The 20218-nt window shown below is 49.5% G+C and overlaps 7 non-coding genes and 2 pseudogenes across 7 annotated transcripts; all 9 read right to left on the reverse strand.

The window, feature by feature from the left end:
- Nucleotides 1-12477: 12477 nt before the first annotated feature.
- LOC144130582 (5S ribosomal RNA) lies at nucleotides 12478-12596 on the reverse strand (annotated as a pseudogene).
- A 2393-nt stretch (nucleotides 12597-14989) lies between these two features.
- On the reverse strand, nucleotides 14990-15108 carry LOC144130936 (5S ribosomal RNA). The gene has a single exon (XR_013314362.1). It is a non-coding gene; the product is annotated as a 5S ribosomal RNA (ribosomal RNA).
- Nucleotides 15109-15672: 564 nt separating this feature from the next.
- LOC144130937 (5S ribosomal RNA) lies at nucleotides 15673-15791 on the reverse strand. Its single transcript, XR_013314363.1, has one exon. It is a non-coding gene; the product is annotated as a 5S ribosomal RNA (ribosomal RNA).
- A 564-nt stretch (nucleotides 15792-16355) lies between these two features.
- LOC144131181 (5S ribosomal RNA) lies at nucleotides 16356-16474 on the reverse strand. Its single transcript, XR_013314597.1, has one exon. It is a non-coding gene; the product is annotated as a 5S ribosomal RNA (ribosomal RNA).
- Nucleotides 16475-17039: 565 nt separating this feature from the next.
- LOC144131229 (5S ribosomal RNA) lies at nucleotides 17040-17158 on the reverse strand. The gene has a single exon (XR_013314645.1). It is a non-coding gene; the product is annotated as a 5S ribosomal RNA (ribosomal RNA).
- A 560-nt stretch (nucleotides 17159-17718) lies between these two features.
- Nucleotides 17719-17837, reverse strand: LOC144130624 (5S ribosomal RNA; annotated as a pseudogene).
- A 562-nt stretch (nucleotides 17838-18399) lies between these two features.
- On the reverse strand, nucleotides 18400-18518 carry LOC144130939 (5S ribosomal RNA). The gene has a single exon (XR_013314365.1). It is a non-coding gene; the product is annotated as a 5S ribosomal RNA (ribosomal RNA).
- A 564-nt stretch (nucleotides 18519-19082) lies between these two features.
- LOC144130940 (5S ribosomal RNA) lies at nucleotides 19083-19201 on the reverse strand. Its single transcript, XR_013314366.1, has one exon. It is a non-coding gene; the product is annotated as a 5S ribosomal RNA (ribosomal RNA).
- Nucleotides 19202-19764: 563 nt separating this feature from the next.
- On the reverse strand, nucleotides 19765-19883 carry LOC144130941 (5S ribosomal RNA). The gene has a single exon (XR_013314367.1). It is a non-coding gene; the product is annotated as a 5S ribosomal RNA (ribosomal RNA).
- Between the last annotated feature and the right edge of the window lie 335 nt (nucleotides 19884-20218).

The raw sequence follows: 20218 nt of genomic DNA on the forward strand, positions 1-20218 counted from the left end.
AATATGGGAGAGAGGTAGTGAAAACTTGAATAGAGGCTACTGTTTTGATAGAGGCTGTTATAGCATTCCAGAGAAATGGTTGGTAGGATGTGACAGGTTGTATCTGGGAGGCATAAAATATAATTGTTCTTGGTACTGTTGCATACGGGGCAGGCACATCTTCTAATGCTCAAGCACCATGTTTTGGTCTGTAGTTGAGAAACAAGGGCACTGCCAAGGAGTGAGCAGACACTCATTTGACAAGATTGATGGGCTGTGCTGTGTGGTACCAGATGTGTCTGAAGAAGCCACTCATTGGCATCATGATGACTGCAATGAACAAGTCCACCTCTGGGGTTGATTCACTGTGCACATATCATGTTTTCTCAAGGTGTTAATTGTTTGAGAAATAAAACACTATACAATTAGGAACCCATTTCAAGAGAATCTTGGACTTTGCTTCTCTTCTTCTATCATGTTAGAACCACAGGTGTGTGCAGAGGCAAGGGGGCAGTGGCTTCCATAGCACACATTGGGAAGGGAGCGGAAATTTTTTACCATATTGTTCCCTGCTACCCATAAGACATTGTGCCCCCCCCCCCCCCCCCCCAATTATGGAGAGACTTGTGCACGCCTATGGTTGGAACACAAAAAGGACAGCACAGCTGCTCAGAGAGATGGCCACATCATTCAATTTTTTGTCACTGTAGATTAATGAGCCATGGCCATAAAAAGAGGACAGGTACCTGAACACATATCCTGACACCAATTGTTTAAATATGAGCCAGCTATTGTGTTTTTCATTGCACTTGCATGTTGTTCCCTTTTCAGACAGATAGCAGCATTAAGTATTAGCTGTGTCTTGGGGCCTCTCAACACAGGCGGTTATTCGAGTTGAGTACTTTGGTACCGCTCCCCAAAAAACACTCGAGTTGAGTTCTGAATCGTGAAAACAAAACTGGCTATGTTACCTTCAAGCATCTTGCTCTTAGAAACTGAAATAGATCACTTTGTGAAAGACTAACTTGATACCAAAAAGAACTTTCTTTGGTTCAGAAGTTCCCCTTTTAGTTTAAGGAGTATCCAGTTAGCTACTGTTGAAATAGATCCGCCATTTTAAATGCTCGTGTAGCAGGAGTCGGACTCAAGGGTCAATATTTAATCATAGGCAAAACATATTGCCATCTGGGGTGTCCAGCAAAAGTGCAGGGGCATCGGCCATGAGGCCAAAAACCACAGTTCGAATTAAGAGTGGCTCAACAGGTATATAGTTCACTGTGGTTATAGAAATTTCTAAACCGGGTAGTCTTTCAGAATTGGTACCTGGAATCTTCATCTGATTTTTGGGGGGACACTGTCACCAATACTCGTACGGTTGCCTGAGGAAACGGCCGCGTAATTCCGTGCTGCGTATTGTGGGGATGACCAGACAGTATGCCTCTATCTGGGCTCCCAGTTAGAAGTTGGCAGCTGCAAACAGACTGCGAAGGCTCCGGGTTTTTACTGCGCCTCGGTCGGGTCCATGTTCAATTGGAAACTAAGACGACGACAAACGCGTCTACACGGATGTTGTACTTCTGCATTTGCAGCTTATAGAACAGGCCTACAAGCTATAATATGACAAGGAGAGAAAACTTTACTTACAAGGAAGTCCTATTTTTTGAACTATATGGACCAGATATCGTGGGAGCACGCGCCATATTTGAAGGGCTTTCCTGCACGCACGGTGATCTGAGATAAACTCTTGGCCACTTAATTCAGCTTAATGGTAAACGTAACAAAATTGACTCCGCACTTAAAAGTGCATTCAGGCGATGGCAGGCCACTATACTGGTTTTAGACCGCGGACCAGGCGTCACGTGACGTCACACTATACTGGTCCATGCCCAGGGTGAGGTGGCGCCTGGCCCGCAGATCGCATGGGGCGAGGAATGCCAGCTATAGAGGCTTTTTTCTGGCTGGGAAATGAGGACCTTCGGTAGCCAGAGTAGTGAAACGGAGCGAAATAGATTTGGCATGCGGGCGGCCGCTGCCAGCCCAGCAAGGAAGGACGCGGGCGGTGGAACGGCGCCCTATAGCTCCTTCGGTATACCGTCTTGGGTTCAAAAAGGGGGCTGGGCAGGGATTGGGAGGGCACATAAAGTAGGCGAGTCCGAAAGAAGGAAGGACTCCCCGCTCCACTAATGTACCGCGGGTAACTGGGAGGGCACAGTGCGAAACTGGATGAGACACAACTGGTGGGAAGCAGGCTGCCGAAGATGTTGGGGTGGTTGCGTGCGCGAAAGCTTTGTCCGCCGCCAGTTAACGAGCAGAGCCCGGAAGACGATACCTAGCTCGAATCCGTCGCCTCGACCCTGTACGCGACGGCTGTCTCACCAAACATTTGTAAAGCAGATGGGTATTCCCAAGCCGCATGTCATCGCTCAGAGAGAGCCTGCTCAGCCTGGCTGACCACGGGCTGTTTTCTCCACTGCTCCCGTTCACCTGAGCTTCGCCAAATAAACCCCCTGTTACATTTGGTGGAGGTGTGGTTTGACAGTACTCGTTCGGCCCTGTTCCACAGCCGCACTTTACCGACACCTGCTATGCCCGAAGGAGACCACTCCTAATGCCTTGCGAGTGGATCAACCACGATGCTGAAGACAGGGTATACGCGAGAGTGAGCGCAAGTGGGATGACGCCATGAAATTGAACAACGTTATCTTCTACTTGACCTGCTATGCCAACCTCACCGTAACCGTCGCAACCACGAAGCAGACCTCTCCACGCACCATGCACTGACGCCATCGCACGGTGGAGGCCACCTAACTACCGCTCGAGCTATGTTACGCTTCAAGCGCCTGTGCCTAAAATCCCTCAAGCGGCGTCCCCTTTTTTCCGACTTCTTGCGCAACTTGGCAAACCCTGGCGCGCACAACACAACCGCCCCATCGATCTGTTAATCTTGCGGATTGCCTAGTATGTGGCCCGGCATTGGCGTCGTCGTATGCCGCGCTATATCCACGGCCTCCCCGATTTGTCGGCTACTGGCCTTCTCAAAGCCAATACTCAGCGCCAGCCGGTCGAGTCACAGAGAGGCGCTTATCCAGGATATAGTTTTGCTTTCCAGTTCTCATGACATCATCTTGGGTTGGTACTTCCGGTCACGCCATAATGCGGTAATCGATAGCGCTCGTGCTGAATTGGAGCTATTTGCGCTCGGCGATTCCTCGCCGGCCGCTTCCCCTTTCGATGCCATGCACACACACTCACCCTACATTATATCCAACACATGCCCGCAATGTGGAGAAAACCTCGCATTGTATCATTGCACGGGCTGTCCGAAGCATGCAGGTCGCACTGAGCAGGGGAGGCCGTGTGGTCCAGCTGACCAAAGAGAGCTGATTCAGCTCGCGCAGCAAACAGCTAAGGCCGATACCCAGGACTGAGGTTCCCTCCCATTTCAGGGGGCATAAAGCTCTTTACTAAATAAAGTTTACCACCACCACCGCCTCTCCCAAAGCCGGTTGCTGACGAAGATATTAACATGATTTAAAGACCCGTTCACCAGGAAATCTGGTGTCGGTGTTGGCGTTGTGAGCGAAAAATCACGGGCATGGCTCTGGCAGGTGGGTGACCTAGGTCACGTGACCTTGCGGCGTCATCACAACCTGCACACGGGATAGTGATAAAACTGCCCATCGTGACAGGTGGCAGTATAATTAATAATTGGTCGCCCGGGAAGAGCAACCTAGGCCGCACAACGCCCACCGCTGGGAACACCTGCTATCGCAAGGCAGTGGCGCATCGCTTAACCTCTGGACCACTGCGCCAGGATGGTTACGAGCACTCCTATGGATCTATGAATGTATAGGACGACTTTCTACATATTTGAGAATTAATCCATTACGCCCTTAAACCCTTAGGGTGGAGCTTAAGTGTCCCCTCCAATTTTGACGTTCCTACGTGCTCTTCCATCCTTCCAGCGAGTTTATTGGCGACTCGAATGTACTTTTTACATAATCGCCCATATTTCTCCCCCACAAGTGCCCGTGAATGTGCTTTTTCTGTCTGTCTTTCGTCCGGCTGTGCTGTTCCATCCAATATGCATCTTCACCTGCCTTTCTCTGTACTGATAGGACTGGGGCATCTCAGACTGCTGCCACTGTTGCGCAGAGCTGTACGATGAAACGGTCATGGCGATGGTGAGTCAACTGAACATTTATATGCAGTAAAACAAGGGCGTTACATTATCGGCACAGGGGCCAGAAGCACAATGGGCTCTCACAAAGGGGCACGGCGGTGCGCCGGGACCGGGATCGAGAGCGTCTCTCTCACTTGACGTCTTCGCCTGCTCCCAGTCTGCTCCTCCCCGCCCGGCGCGGCTCGACTTTTATAGGCTCCGCGGTGACCGTTGCAGCACCCAGTCATTCAAACCCTCCAATCAGGTCAAGGCACTGGTCACAGTTAGAATTTGACGAATGTACGAGAAGGGATAGAGAGATCTCCATGATATGGGTTCCGGCTCACGAGGGGATTCCAGGCAATGAGGCTGCTAACAGCCTCGCCCGACATATCTACACCCGGGCGTCCGTGGAATCACCCTTACCCGGGTCGAAGGACCCGCTCATCACGTACACGGAAATCACGGCTGAATACATGGATGGCAGACTAGAACTCCCACCTCCAGATCTCTCACACCTAAAGGAGTGCAGAGACTGGACGTTACAAACCAACCGATTCTTTCCCCCTTATATATCTATACGGTGAGGGAGGCGGACCTCCAAAGTTTTGCACCAAATGCGGGATAACAGCTAATCAGGATCATCTCATTTTGAAATGCCCCTACTCTCCCGGGAATATCGATGGAATCACAGAGAAAGAAACCTGGGATGCTCTCCTCCGGAGCCGGGCTCCGAAGCAGCAAGCTCGAGCAATCCGTCTGGCACGGGACGCCTTGCGAAAGACGTTCCCCTGCGGGGCTCCCTCTCCCTTGGAGGACCCCTAGCGTGTGACTGAGGGAGCGGTGGGGGGGTCTACATCGACGGCAATAAAGTTATCTTGAACTTGAGCTCGGCCGTTCCAAGTTTGCAGCCGGGAAAGGGCTGCCAGCGAAGCGTCGGTTGAGTCTTGAGCCGGCGTTTGCTAGGGGGTAGGGGAGGATTCCCTTGGGCGAGCCTGGATCAATCATGCTGCAAGCCGCGATATCTCCGAGAGTCCGGACTTGTTTTGCGCAATGGCGGGCGCATGGCGCTGGCTTTCACGGATGCCAGCGGAATGCTTGCTCAATCATAACAGTACTCATCCTCTCGGCTGTCTTCTCCGCGTTGTTTTTGTCCAGCGCAGAGGGGACGCCACCCTCCATGCACCATATCCTCGTCTCCTACTTCAATATGAAGATGGTACCGCGCTATGCTATGGATGATTCAGTAAAACATTACATACTCAAAATGCTCATGAAATGTATTGACGCGCTTATTTTTTATTCTGACACGAAGCTACACGCCCAGGACATTTTGTAGCGATAGCTACATTACGCTAGCATTTCGAGCCTTCAGCATGGCGGTGGGGACACAGGGTGCCGCCAACCTGGCGCTGCGGCTGGGTGGATGGATGGATGGATAGATACGGCTGAACCCTTTAAATCGGGCGGTGGCTCACGCCACCTAGCCATGACTTATGAAATTTTACTCTTCTCTTGATTTTAGCCACCAATCAGATAACCTTCGCTTGATTATTTCTACCCGCTTAAATTCTACTTTCCCTTCACTGTCCTTAAACCCCAATGCCTTGGCTAAATCAGCCCCGCTGCTTTCCACTGTAGGGTGAAGCACTTTACAGAAAAGTATGAAATGTTCAGCCGTTTCCTCCTCCTCTCCGCACGCAATGCACAAAGTGTCTATCTCCTGGTACCTGACTCTATATGTCTTAGTCCGCAAAGCTCCCGTCCTGGCCTCAAACCTCAAAGAGCTCCCCCTACAATTATCATAGATATTTTCTTTGGCAATTTCCTGCTTAAAAATCCTGTATGTTCCCAGTGCTGATTTCGTCAGCATCCCTGTTTTCAACAGAGCTCTCTCTGTTTCTTTAACCTTTTTCTTAACCGATAATTGCTGATTTGCCCCCTAGTGCTGTCCGGATATATGTTGCTTGTCAATTTTCTAGTTCGCTTTCTCCATTTCGTATAAACATTCATTATATACAGGTATCTGAAAACTTTCCTAGCCCACTGATTTTCCCCCATTTTTCTCAATCGCTCCTCAAATGCTATCTTACTGCTAGCTTCTCTGCTCCTAGAACGACGCCCATCCCATATCACCCTGTGCGGGTCCCCTGATTTGGTGTATTGCCATGTGCTCCCAAAGCTAGCCTCCCTACGCCACGTTGTTTAATTTCTAACCTTGCTTGAACATCTGGTCTCATGCACAGGACCGCATTACCGAAAGTCAGGCTAGGAACCATCACCCCTTTCCAGACCCCTCTTACCACTTCATACCTATTGTAATTCCACAGTGCCCTATTTTTCATGACAGCTGCATTCCTACTAGCTTTATTCATTACATATTTTTCATGCTCTGTCAGATACTCGACACCGTTATTTATCCACACCCCAAGATACTTGTACTGATCCACTACTTCTAGCGTGAACTCCTGTATTCTATGCTCGACGCCCTCATCATTAAATATCATGATTGCAGATTTTTCCTTACTAAATTTTAAACCTAATCTATCTCCCTCTGTACCACATATGTCTATCAACTTCTGCAAATCTTCCTTGTTGTCAGCCATTAGCAGTATATCATCGGCGTATATTAGTCCCGGTAATGAATGCTTAATCAGTTCTCCTTGCTTGAAAAAAGAAAGGTTGAAGCCTAGTCCGCTCCTCTCTAGCTTGGCCTCCAACCCTTGCAGATACAACATGAACAAAAAAGGAGACAGGACATCCTTGCCTAAGCCCCCGCTGTATCTCTACAGGCTCTGATACATTTTTCTCCCATTTTATAAGCACTCCGGTACCTTTATATATATATTTTTTAAAGATTAATTACTCCCTCTTCTACATCCAATGTGCCCAGTATGTCCCACACATACTCTTGATTAACGTTGTCGTAGGCTCCCTTAATATCCAGAAATGCTAGCCATAGGGGCCTGTGTTCCTGTTTAGCAATCTCTATACACTGCGTCAATGAAAACAGATTGTCCTCCAACCTCCTTTGTTTCCGGAACCCATTTTGTAGCTCCCCTAGCATCCCCTCGCTCTCCACCCAAGCCTGCAATCTGTCCTTTACACACACACAGGGCGGGCACAGGGTGACGGCAGCGCCACCCTGTGGCTGCGCCACCACGCCGTGGCTGCGCCGCCACGCTGTCACGTGGTGCAGAGCAGCTGCAGGCGGCGCGGCGCAGTGGCTGATCACGTGGTTCGTCACGCGGTTGGTCACGTGACCAAGTTCCACTCGGCCAGCTGTAGCTATCGCGTCACTCTAGGTTTAACCTGAACTAACCACCGCCAATTTTTAAACGAAAACATACAGAACAAGCCTTTTGGCACCTGAATGAATGTCTAGATTGAAGATATGATGCCAAACAGAGGAAATAAATTTTCAGGAAGACGCAGGCACTGTCTGAGCTCGTAAAAAAGCAACTATGAAGGCGCGGAAATTTTCTACTTGCAAATTGCGCCAACGTGAAAGGCAAGAGCGTGCGAAGAAAAGCGCTTCGGCACGAGAACATGGACGGGACAGAGAAGTGACGACAGAACTGTATGTGAAATTTAGCTTTATTATAGAGGAGGAGGAGGCATCTTTTTATAAACACTGTAAATGCTGGCCCCATAACATACCTGGCTGGCCATTTCAGGTGAGGATAAGGATAAAATGACACGCACATAACAGTCACATGCGTAAACACACGCACCTAGCATTTTGACCACATTGCATAAGGGAAGTCTCTGTACGTGTTGCTTCGCTTTAAACAGGGTAGAATAAAAGCCCAAAGGAAATACTGGCACATATCAGCTCGTAATGGAGACGGGTATGGCTGACAGTGAAAACTATTAATACAGTCCTATTAGCATTGAAAAATAGGCCATTCCCGAACACAGAGACGGTAGTTCTGGAGTGTTGGAATGTTGACATTGATAGTGGGATGGCAGGCCGTATAGAAATCAATGAAGACTAGTTAAATGAAACAGAGAAGGGAAGCAAGGCAGCAATGGGGGCTAGTTGCTTGTACATTTTATGGGAATAACGCGCTACACACGGACAAAAACCGAGAACTGAAACGACGGACACAGGACAAGCGCGCACTAACAACTAAAATTTATTCTGGTACGAGGGCACATAAATACATTTCATGCACATGCTCAAAACAATCAATTCATTGCCACTGGCTGTGTCGCAAGATCCTTCGTTTCTTGATTAGTTCTAACACCTCACTTGATAACAACACCGAGAGTGTGCTTGCGTGCTCTTTTTCACCGGCCTCCCATATCTCAAAGGCCTCTTTTATTTTCTTTCTTGTCCCTTGCAGGAGCTAAAATTGTAGCCCGTTCAAAGTAAGGTGAACATTTGTGATTTGCACAATGGGGTGTTTGTCCTGTGTCCGCCGTTTCAGTTGCCGGTTTTTGTCTGTGTGTAGCGCGTTATTCCCATCAAGTGAAAGGAATATCATTAATGAATGTAAGAAAAAGGGAAGGGCCAAGCACAAAACCTCTCGGGTTGCCCGAGATTCAAAAAAAAAAAGAAAGGCAGGATGAGGAAAAGTTAGCACGGGCCAATTAACTGCTGTGAACTGGCTAGGATTACTTAAATCCCACTCAGAACAGTATGATACAAGACATTATTTTATAAAGGATTTTATCACATGCTTTATCAAAGAAACTGAGGCCCGTTCACACTTGTCCAAAAATCTCGCGAGCGAAGCGGATTCTGCCGCTTTTGCCGCCGAGCGAGGCGGAAAGCGGCGCGGCGAGGGCGATCGGGCTGGACCCAAATTTTTCGCGTTCGCCGCCGCTGCCCGACAAACATGGCGGCGCCCTTCGACGGTTCATGCTTTATACGATAAGTATGCAAAGAAGGCTTCAAGGAACCAATGTAGGTTATGACCTGTCGTACACATTAGGCGGAAAGGTTGTTGAGCAACGACTATCGGGTTTAATGTATGCGGACGATTTTGTACTGTTAGCAGGTAGCCAGGAAGATTTGCAAACTTTGGTGAATTGCTGTGGAGACGAAGGAGACAGTCTAGGTTTCTGTTTTAGCGCAACTAATTCAGGTGTGATGGTTTTCAACGGCACAGCAGATCAGGAGCATACAATACAAGGCCATGAAATACCCCGAGTGGCCGAATACAAATATCTCGGGGTATGGGTAAACAAAGGGCATATGTACACGGAAAAAGCACGAGCAGTCTCTCATAGCAAAAGGGCGAAGAGATGCCGGGTAATGAAACATAGGGCATTGTGGGGGTACAACAGGTATGAAGTACTCAGAGGTATTTGAAAAGGAATAATGGTGCCGGGGCTTACTTTCCGGAATGGGTTCTATGCTTAAGGGCTGAAGTTCAGTCGCGATTAGAAGTAAATCAAAGAACTTTTGGAAGATTAGCACTAGGTGCCCACGGAAAAACCACAAACGAGGCAGTATAGGGGGATATGGGCTGGGCAACGTTCGAAGCACGGGAAGCTCAGAGTAAAGTACTATACAAAGAACGTCTGAGGAAATTGGACGATAACAGGTGGGCAGCTAAGGTATTTAAATACCTGTACAGAAAGAGCGTTGAAACACAGTGGCGGAAACGAACTAGAAAGCTGGCCAGTAAGTTTGCCAAAGACGAGGAAGGAGAAAGAAAGAGCATTAAACGACAGGTTAAAAATATCGAAGGTAAAAATTGGATAGATTCAATGAAAAAGAAGCATAGTGTAGAACTATATCGATGCTGGAAAAGGCAGATAAGAACACCTCATTCTAAAATGTGATGATATCCATCCCGATGTCGATGCAGGCACATTCACTCTTCCTGAGGCCTTAGGGTTTAGAGATAACAATAATCATGTAAATAAATCTGCGGTGGAAGCTAGCAAAAAGCGATTGGAGGATTTGTGGCTCAAAAGCAGAGAGGTGAAATAAGTTTTAAAGTGTAGGAAGACGTATTTTAAAGAAAATGGCGAATTTTATTAACTTACATAGAGTTAAACAAAAATAAAGAAAAAAAACTGAGCATGGTGGCAACTACCACTGCCCCGTTTCAAAGGGGACGCTCCTACCTTCCATCCATCCATTTCCTCGCCTCGGAATGAATTCGTCGTTGTCGCGGCCTTTTTCAGCATGTTCACTGGCCATAAATGCGACACCGGTCCATAGCTCTGTCTCACCTGACCTATAAGTAAACATATAGGTGATAAATTTGCTTTATTTTTTATTTAGAGCGACGATTCTGCCGCTACTAGGCTTAAGAAGAGCGCCGGTTTTGTTGACAGCACTACAGTATTTCCCGCTCAATTTAATCCAAACGGCAGAATATTTAATCTGAGTGCCATTCAATTTAATCCAGGTGCCACAGAAATTAACCCAAGCGCCAAAGCATTTAATCCAAACGCCAGCGAATTTAATCCTCATGCATTCTCACACTGTACCGCTCAAACTTAAAACGCGGTCTATAAATCCCAGACTCGTTATCGATTATTTGTTACTGACGAAGCATATTGCAGATGTGCATCGGTGGTGTCCCTGCTACTCGTATCATGTCACGCCTTTGTTATCCTGATAAGATGAGCGACTCACTCTAAGGTTCTGACTAAGATAAACGTCCCGTCATGACGAAAGTCGCTCCTTGTGACGTCACAACTTGTAATGACGCAGCGAAAGCGTTTAGAGTTAGCGATACCTATAACATTGCAATAGCAACTTGATGTGATGCATGATACTGCAGGTCGCCTGAGACCGGAGTGTGTGCTCAACGAAATAGCTGTGTGCAAATGATAGCCGTATTGTCCTGGGAAACCCGATACCAATGTTGTTGGGTCGCGAAAGTGCCTCCCTTTTGCTGAAAGTCACGTTACTTTATAAGGCGGGAAGAATTGCACATCTTTGTGCAGTTTATTAGTGTCATGTAGGAACACATTGAATGGGCTAGCTAAAAGTGTGTCAAAGTGATAGCGTCATTACATTCGACATAACGTTCATTTCCATACCCCTCATAACTTTGGTTGAGAATGCGGGACGTCAGGCAGCAAGTGATGCGAAGTCATGTGAGTGGACTATAGGCTAATCACACGAACTTTATATTAGTCATAATCTTAGAGTGAGTCACTCATCTTATCAGGATAACAAAGGTGTGACATGACGACGCGAGTTGCAGGACACCGCCGATGCATATCTGCAATATGCTTCGCGCTCACCTTGTACTTCGGTTGATATAGTGGGTGGTATAAATACCCGGCCCTTATTTGTTGATTAAAAAAGTTATTATTACTTGCTCATTGGGTGTCTAATGCTTTGAGTGGTCCAGTGTGAGAATGCATGAGGATTAAATTCCCAGGCGTTTGGATTAAATGCTTTGGCGCTTGGATTAATTGCTGTGGCACCTGAATTAAATTGAATGGCACTCAGATTAAAAATTCTGGCATTTGGATTAAATTGAGCGGGAAATACTGTAGTTCCCGTTCTAACCAGCAGATGGCGCCACTAGGCTGGGTGTTTTGTTGCGAGTCTGCATACGTTGAACTAAAACTGGGAATGTGCCTGCGTTTACGTACGAGAGCGTGCATACGGTTGTGGTACACAAGAGCATCGATTTATGCTCTTTTCTAACCATATCTGTGTACGCCGCGTGCGGTGACGTGGTGGCCGGGAAGTGTGTGGAAAAGCGAGAAACAGCAGTGGCGCAGCTTCGGTGATCGGACGAGAACCGGCGTATTCAGCATGGTATGGCCGATGGCGAGATACATAGCGTTTCGAAGCGCTTATGTACCGTAGGTAGGTAGGAAAAACTTTATTGAAAATGCCGGCAACCGACGGTTTGACGCGTCGTGACGTTGACCAAGCGTCGACCCGGGGTTATGCCCTCCTCTGCACTACCCCCGTTCGGCCCGTTTGTGGTGGGTCGTGAGGCTTGTGCTTTTCGAGCGCATCCCGGGCCTGCTGGACGGCCCATAGTTGAATGTCCTTTTTCAAAATGGATACGTACCAACTTGCCCAAATTTCTGCTTTATTGAATGTCCTTGTCTGCAGACTGCACTGCACTTTGAAGTTCGGCGGGTGCGGGTATATCCTGGAGGTAGCCTCGGTCGGGAACCTGGCACAGTCCCACATGATGTGCCATTGGTCCGCCGGACCAGCTGCACAAACATTGCACACATCGCTCGGATAGAGTTCTGGGTGAAGTACGTGTAGCACTGCCGGGGCGAGGAGTGACCCGGTCTGTATCTGTCTTAGGATGTGCTTGAGGCGTATTGGATCGTTTATATAACTGTGAGGAAAAAAAGGCGTTATAGAGACGAAAAAAATGCAAAAGAAGTGCCATCAGCACTCGGGGTTCCCAGGTGGTCTCCCTCCCAAGTACTGACCGAGCCCAATGCTGCTTAGCTTCGGTGATCGGACGAGAACCGGCGTATTCAGCATGGTATGGCCGATTTTTTTTTCTTTGTTGCCTGGCTTTGGCTCATAACATTTAACCAAAAAAACATTAAACAAAAAGCACACAAAACACTATGTACATAAGACACTGTCGTGGTCAGCCAGCATGAGTCTGGCTTCGTCATTCTAAAATTCACGAAGCATACAGAGCGGCTCTAGCCTCGAGAGCCACTCGGGAGGCTCCGCAGCTGCTTTCTGGATGGCCAGAAAGCAGTCCATTCTTTCCCGAAAATAAATTCGGGCAGGTCGTGCGTCTTTGTCACAATAATAGCCTGCCATTCTGGAGCGCCATATACAGTGGAGGCCCAAGAGCATTATGAGATCAAATGGTACCCCATCCTCATTGTCTGTGCTTAAATAACGAATTCCCTGCGCGTCAAGTGGTAGCTCTTTCTTTATTGTCCTTTGTAACACATCCCAAAAATAAACCCCTTCCCAGCAATGCAAAAAAACATGGTCTATTGTTTCGGGCTGTTTACAAATTAAGCAGTTCGATCCCCACGGTAAAAAGAAATCCTTTCCTTCCAAAAACTTTTTAACTGGGAGTGTCCCGGTGTGTAATTTAAAAAACAAGGTCTTTACTCCTGCTGGCACCTGCATTTTCTTTACCCTTTTTAAAACATCATCTCCAGGACCTCCACTGTACAAGGCCCTGTACATAGGCTCTGGGAAAACAATATCACAAAGATCATGGCACAACTTCTTTCTTTTAGTTTTATACAAATAATCGCTAGAAAAACGCGCTGAAAGAAACCTAACACTTGCTACAATCTCTTTGTAGTAACCAAAAATTCCACCCGAGAGCTCTTCTGTGGTAACAACAAACTCGGGCAGCAATCGCCGCAGCCTCGCCTGGCACACGGTGCGCAAGAACGGGTCTGAGACGTCGCGAAAAAACAAAAAAACGGTTCACCAGCTGCCTTAAAAAGAGGTGCCCTAGCCCCAACCCCCCGTCTTTTACCCGCCGGAACAGGTTCGTTCGGCTGCAACGTTCCCATTCGGAAGCCCATATAAAGACGGCAAAAATCCGGTGTAACTTCTGAATGTGCACCCGAGAGCAATGCAAAACCTGCATCACATACCAGAGCTTGCTAATAAAAAACAGGTTGCAGACTGTAGCTCTGGCGAAAATGGAGAGATTGGTGCCTTTCCATTTTCCAGCTCTGTCACGTGCTTCTTTCGTTTGCTGTTTCCAATACTCCTCGCTTTCGCGATAAGCATCGAGCGGAACGCCCAAATACTTGACCGGTGTCGTCGCCCACGGTACGTTGGCAAAATGGTCCGGGTGGGATGGCCACCATCCATGCCAGAGTCCGAGGCATTTGGACCAATTAACCCCGCTACCGGTGACTTCGCTGAACTCGCGTACACACCCGACAGCTTCGCTTATGCTCTCCTGATCAACCGTGAATACAGCAACGTCGTCAGCATACGCCAACAGCTTAAGTTCAGCAGCTTGCAACCTAAAGCCATTAATACTATTGTCTTCTATTATTTTCCTACACAGTGTTTCGATGTAAATACAAAATAAGAGAGGGCTGAGGGGGCAGCCCTGACGCACCGAACGCTGCACGCTAATGGGGGCCCCCAGGCACTTGTTAACAATCAATCTTGTCGTGCAGTTTCGATACGCCAGGGCTACACCCTCGCGGATAACTTTACAGACATTCACATGGTCTAAAACGGAAAACAAGATTTCATGAGAAACACAATCAAAAGCTTTTTCGAGATCAATCTGAAGCATAGCCACCCGCCCATTAATTGCATCGCAGGTTTCAAGTACACTGCGTGCTTTGTGAATGTTGGAAAGCATGGTATGGCCGATGGCGAGAGACACAGCGTTTCAAAGCGCTTATGTACCGTGTGCGGCCCCTCCCGGATGCAAACCTTCGCACAGATACTTCCGTCGAGTGTGGCAACAGGCGCCGAGCGAGCAATTACGTTCCCTGGGCTTTTATCAGCCGTTCTGGCGATCGTAACGCACTGTGGCATGCACCGAAAGAGCAGCGGGAGCAAGCCTGTATTGTTGGCGCATCGGCTGGGTAGGGAATGCGTGTCGACTATATCGATGAACGCTAATTGTGCGTTCCTGCGCACTGTTATGCGCACACTGGGCCTCCGTGCTATCTCGGCGCGTTGCCGTATTTTAATCTGCACTGTACACGCCGACGAAGACGTCAGAATGAGAGCCGGAAAGCCAAGCGGTCGCTTCCGTTTTGCCACAAGCACGCACGGAGTTTCGCGTCCGCACGTACGTATACGCTGCCAGTGGGAATTTGTTATTTATAACAAAATCACGACACCTCCTAGAGTTGCTTGAGGCGTATTGGATCACTTATATAACTGTGAGGAAAAAAAAAGGCGTTATAGAGACGAAAAAAATGCAAAAGAAGTGCCATCAGCACTCGGTGTTCCCAGGTGGTCTCCCTCCCAAGTACTGACCGAGCCCAATGCTGCTTAGCTTCGGTGATCGGACGAGAACCGGCGTATTCAGCATGGTATGGCCGATGGCGAGAGACACAGCGTTTCAAGCGCTTATGTACCGTGTGCGGCCCCTCCCGGATGCAAACCTTCGCACAGATACTTCCGTCGAGTGTGGCAACAGGCGCCGAGCGAGCAATTACGTGCCCTGGGCTTTTCTCAGCCGTTCTGGCGATAGTAACGCACTGTGGCATGCACCGAAAGAACAGCGGGAGCAAGCCTGTATTGTTGGCGCATGGACTGGGTAGGGAATGCGTGTCGACTATATCGATGAACGCTAATTGTGCGTTCATGCGCACTGTTATGCGCACACTGGGCCTCCGTGCTATCTCGGCGCGTTGCCGTATTTTAATCTGCACTGTACACGCCGACGCACACGTCAGAATGAGAGCCGGAAAGCCAAGCGGTCGCTTCCGTTTTGCCACAAGCACGCACGGAGTTTCGCGTCCGCACGTACGTATACGCTGCCAGTGGGAATTTGTTATTTATAACAAAATCACGACACCTCCTAGAGTTGCTTGAGGCGTATTGGATCACTTATATAACTGTGAGGGAAAAAAAAGGCGTTATAGAGACGAAAAAAATGCAAAAGAAGTGCCATCAGCACTCGGTGTTCCCAGGTGGTCTCCCTCCCAAGTACTGACCGAGCCCAATGCTGCTTAGCTTCGGTGATCGGACGAGAACCGGCGTATTCAGCATGGTATGGCCGATGGCGAGAGACTCAGCGTTTCAAGCGCTTATGTACTGTGTGTGGCCCCTCCCGGATGCAAACCTTCGCACAGATACTTCCGTCGAGTGTGGCAACAGGCGCCGAGCGAGCAATTACGTGCCCTGGGCTTTTATCAGCCGTTCTGGCGATCGTAACGCACTGTGGCATGCACCGAAAGAGCAACGGGAGCAAGCCTGTATTGTTGGCGCATGGACTGGGTAGGGAATGCGTGTCGACTATATCGATGAACGCTAATTGTGCGTTCATGCGCACTGTTATGCGCACACTGGGCCTCCGTGCTATCTCGGCGCGTTGCCGTATTTTAATCTGCACTGTACACGCCGACGCACACGTCAGAATGAGAGCCGGAAAGCCAAGCGGTCGCTTCCGTTTTGCCACAAGCACGCACGGAGTTTCGCGTCCGCACGTACGTACACGCTGCCAGTGGGAATTTGTTATTTATAACAAAATCACGACACCTCCTAGAGTTGCTTGAGGCGTATTGGATCACTTATATAACTGTGAGGGAAAAAAAAGGCGTTACAGAGACGAAAAAAATGCAAAAGAAGTGCCATCAGCACTCGGTGTTCCCAGGTGGTCTCCCTCCCAAGTACTGACCGAACCCAATGCTGCTTAGCTTCGGTGATCGGACGAGAACCGGCGTATTCAGCATGGTATGGCCGATGGCGAGAGACTCAGCGTTTCAAGCGCTTATGTACCGTGTGCGGCCCCTCCCGGATGCAAGCCTTCGCACAGATACTTCCGTCGAGTGTGGCAACAGGCGCCGAGCGTGCAATTACGTGCCCTGGGCTTTTATCAGCCGTTCTGGCGATCGTAACGCACTGTGGCATGCACCGAAAGAGCAACGGGAGCAAGCCTGTATTGTTGGCGCATGGACTGGGTAGGGAATGCGTGTCGACCATATCGATGAACGCTAATTGTGCGTTCATGCGCACTGTTATGCGCACACTGGGCCTCCGTGCTATCTCGGCGCGTTGCCGTATTTTAATCTGCACTGTACACGCCGACGGAGACGTCAGAATGAGAGCCGGAAAGCCAAGCGGTCGCTTCCGTTTTGCCACAAGCACGCACGGAGTTTCGCGTCCGCACGTACGTACACGCTGCCAGTGGGAATTTGTTATTTATAACAAAATCACGACACCTCGTAGAGTTGCTTGAGGCGTATTGGATCACTTATATAACTGTGAGGGAAAAAAAAGGCGTTATAGAGACGAAAAAAAATGCAAAAGAAGTGCCATCAGCACTCGGTGTTCCCAGGTGGTCTCCCTCCCAAGTACTGACCGAGCCCAATGCTGCTTAGCTTCGGTGATCGGACGAGGACCGGCGTATTCAGCATGGTATGGCCGATGGCGAGAGACAGCGTTTCAAGCGCTTATGTACTGTGTGCGGCCCCTCCCGGATGCAAACCTTCGCACAGATACTTCCGTCGAGTGTGGCAACAGGCGCCGAGCGAGCAATTACGTGCCCTGGGCTTTTATCAGCCGTTCTGGCGATCGTAACGCACTGTGGCATGCACCGAAAGAGCAACGGGAGCAAGCCTGTATTGTTGGCGCATCGGCTGGGTAGGGAATGCGTGTCGACTATATCGATGAACGCTAATTGTGCGTTCCTGCGCACTGTTATGCGCACACTGGGCCTCCGTGCTATCTCGGCGCGTTGCCGTATTTTAATCTGCACTGTACACGCCGACGCACACGTCAGAATGAGAGCCGGAAAGCCAAGCGGTCGCTTCCGTTTTGCCACAAGCACGCACGGAGTTTCGCGTCCGCACGTACGTGTACGCTGCCAGTGGGAATTTGTTATTTATAACAAAATCACGACACCTCCTAGAGTTGCTTGAGGCGTATTGGATCACTTATAAAACTGTGAGGAAAAAAAGGCGTTATAGAGACGAAAAAAATGCAAAAGAAGTGCAATCAGCACTCGGTGTTCCCAGGTGGTCTCTCTCCCAAGTGCTGACCGAGCCCAATGCTGCTTAGCTTCGGTGATCGGACGAGAACCGGCGTATTCAGCATGGTATGGCCGATGGCGAGAAACACAGCGTTTCAAGCGCTTATGTACCGTGTGCGGCCCCTCCCGGATGCAAGCCTTCGCACAGATACTTCCGTCGAGTGTGGCAACAGGCGCCGAGCGTGCAATTACGTGCCCTGGACTTTTCTCAGCCGTTCTGGCGATCGTAACGCACTGTGGCATGTACCGAAAGAGCAGCGGGAGCAAGCCTGTATTGTTGGCGCATGGACTGGGTAGGGAATGCGTGTCGACTATATCGATGAACGCTAATTGTGCGTTCATGCGCACTGTTATGCGCACACTGGGCCTCCGTGCTATCTCGGCGCGTTGCCGTATTTAATCTGCACTGTACACGCCGACGGAGACGTCAGAATGAGAGCCGGAAAGCCAAGCGGTCGCTTCCGTTTTGCCACAAGCACGCACGGAGTTTCGCGTCCGCACGTACGTACACGCTGCCAGTGGGAATTTGTTATTTATAACAAAATCACGACACCTCCTAGAGTTGCTTGAGGCGTATTGGATCACTTATATAACTGTGAGGGAAAAAAAGGCGTTATAGAGACGAAAAAAATGCAAAAGAAGTGCCATCAGCACTCGGTGTTCCCAGGTGGTCTCCCTCCCAAGTACTGACCGAGCCCAATGCTGCTTAGCTTCGGTGATCGGACGAGAACCGGCGTATTCAGCATGGTATGGCCGATGGCGAGAGACTCAGCGTTTCAAGCGCTTATGTACCGTGTGCGGCCCCTCCCGGATGCAAGCCTTCGCACAGATACTTCCGTCGAGTGTGGCAACAGGCGCCGAGCGTGCAATTACGTGCCCTGGACTTTTCTCAGCCGTTCTGGCGATCGTAACGCACTGTGGCATGTACCGAAAGAGCAGCGGGAGCAAGCCTGTATTGTTGGCGCATGGACTGGGTAGGGAATGCGTGTCGACTATATCGATGAACGCTAATTGTGCGTTCATGCGCACTGTTATGCGCACACTGGGCCTCCGTGCTATCTCGGCGCGTTGCCGTATTTTAATCTGCACTGTACACGCCGACGCACACGTCAGAATGAGAGCCGGAAAGCCAAGCGGTCGCTTCCGTTTTGCCACAAGCACGCACGGAGTTTCGCGTCCGCACGTACGTGTACGCTGCCAGTGGGAATTTGTTATTTATAACAAAATCACGACACCTCCTAGAGTTGCTTGAGGCGTATTGGATCACTAATATAACTGTGAGGAAAAAAAAAGGCGTTATAGAGACGAAAAAAATGCAAAAGAAGTGCCATCAGCACTCGGTGTTCCCAGGTGGTCTCCCTCCCAAGTACTGACCGAGCCCAATGCTGCTTAGCTTCGGTGATCGGACGAGAACCGGCGTATTCAGCATGGTATGGCCGATGGCGAGAGACTCAGCGTTTCAAGCGCTTATGTACTGTGTGCGGCCCCTCCCGGATGCAAACCTTCGCACAGATACTTCCGTCGAGTGTGGCAACAGGCGCCGAGCGAGCAATTACGTGCCCTGGGCTTTTATCAGCCGTTCTGGCGATCGTAACGCACTGTGGCATGCACCGAAAGAGCAACGGGAGCAAGCCTGTATTGTTGGCGCATGGACTGGGTAGGGAATGCGTGTCGACCATATCGATGAACGCTAATTGTGCGTTCATGCGCACTGTTATGCGCACACTGGGCCTCCGTGCTATCTCGGCGCGTTGCCGTATTTAATCTGCACTGTACACGCCGACGGAGACGTCCGAATGAGAGCCGGAAAGCCAAGCGGTCGCTTCCGTTTTGCCACAAGCACGCACGGAGTTTCGCGTCCGCACGTACGTACACGCTGCCAGTGGGAATTTGTTATTTATAACAAAATCACGACACCTCCTAGAGTTGCTTGAGGCGTATTGGATCACTTATATAACTGTGAGGAAAAAAAAAGGCGTTATAGAGACGAAAAAAATGCAAAAGAAGTGCCATCAGCACTCGGTGTTCCCAGGTGGTCTCCCTCCCAAGTACTGACCGAGCCCAATGCTGCTTAGCTTCGGTGATCGGACGAGAACCGGCGTATTCAGCATGGTATGGCCGATGGCGAGAGACTCAGCGTTTCAAGCGCTTATGTACTGTGTGCGGCCCCTCCCGGATGCAAACCTTCGCACAGATACTTCCGTCGAGTGTGGCAACAGGCGCCGAGCGAGCAATTACGTGCCCTGGGCTTTTATCAGCCGTTCTGGCGATCGTAACGCACTGTGGCATGCACCGAAAGAGCAACGGGAGCAAGCCTGTATTGTTGGCGCATCGGCTGGGTAGGGAATGCGTGTCGACTATATCGATGAACGCTAATTGTGCGTTCCTGCGCACTGTTATGCGCACACTGGGCCTTCGTGCTATCTCGGCGCGTTGCCGTATTTTAATCTGCACTGTACAC

Source organism: Amblyomma americanum, chromosome 4 (genome assembly GCF_052857255.1).
Source record: "Amblyomma americanum isolate KBUSLIRL-KWMA chromosome 4, ASM5285725v1, whole genome shotgun sequence".
Lineage (NCBI taxonomy): Eukaryota > Metazoa > Arthropoda > Arachnida > Ixodida > Ixodidae > Amblyomma > Amblyomma americanum.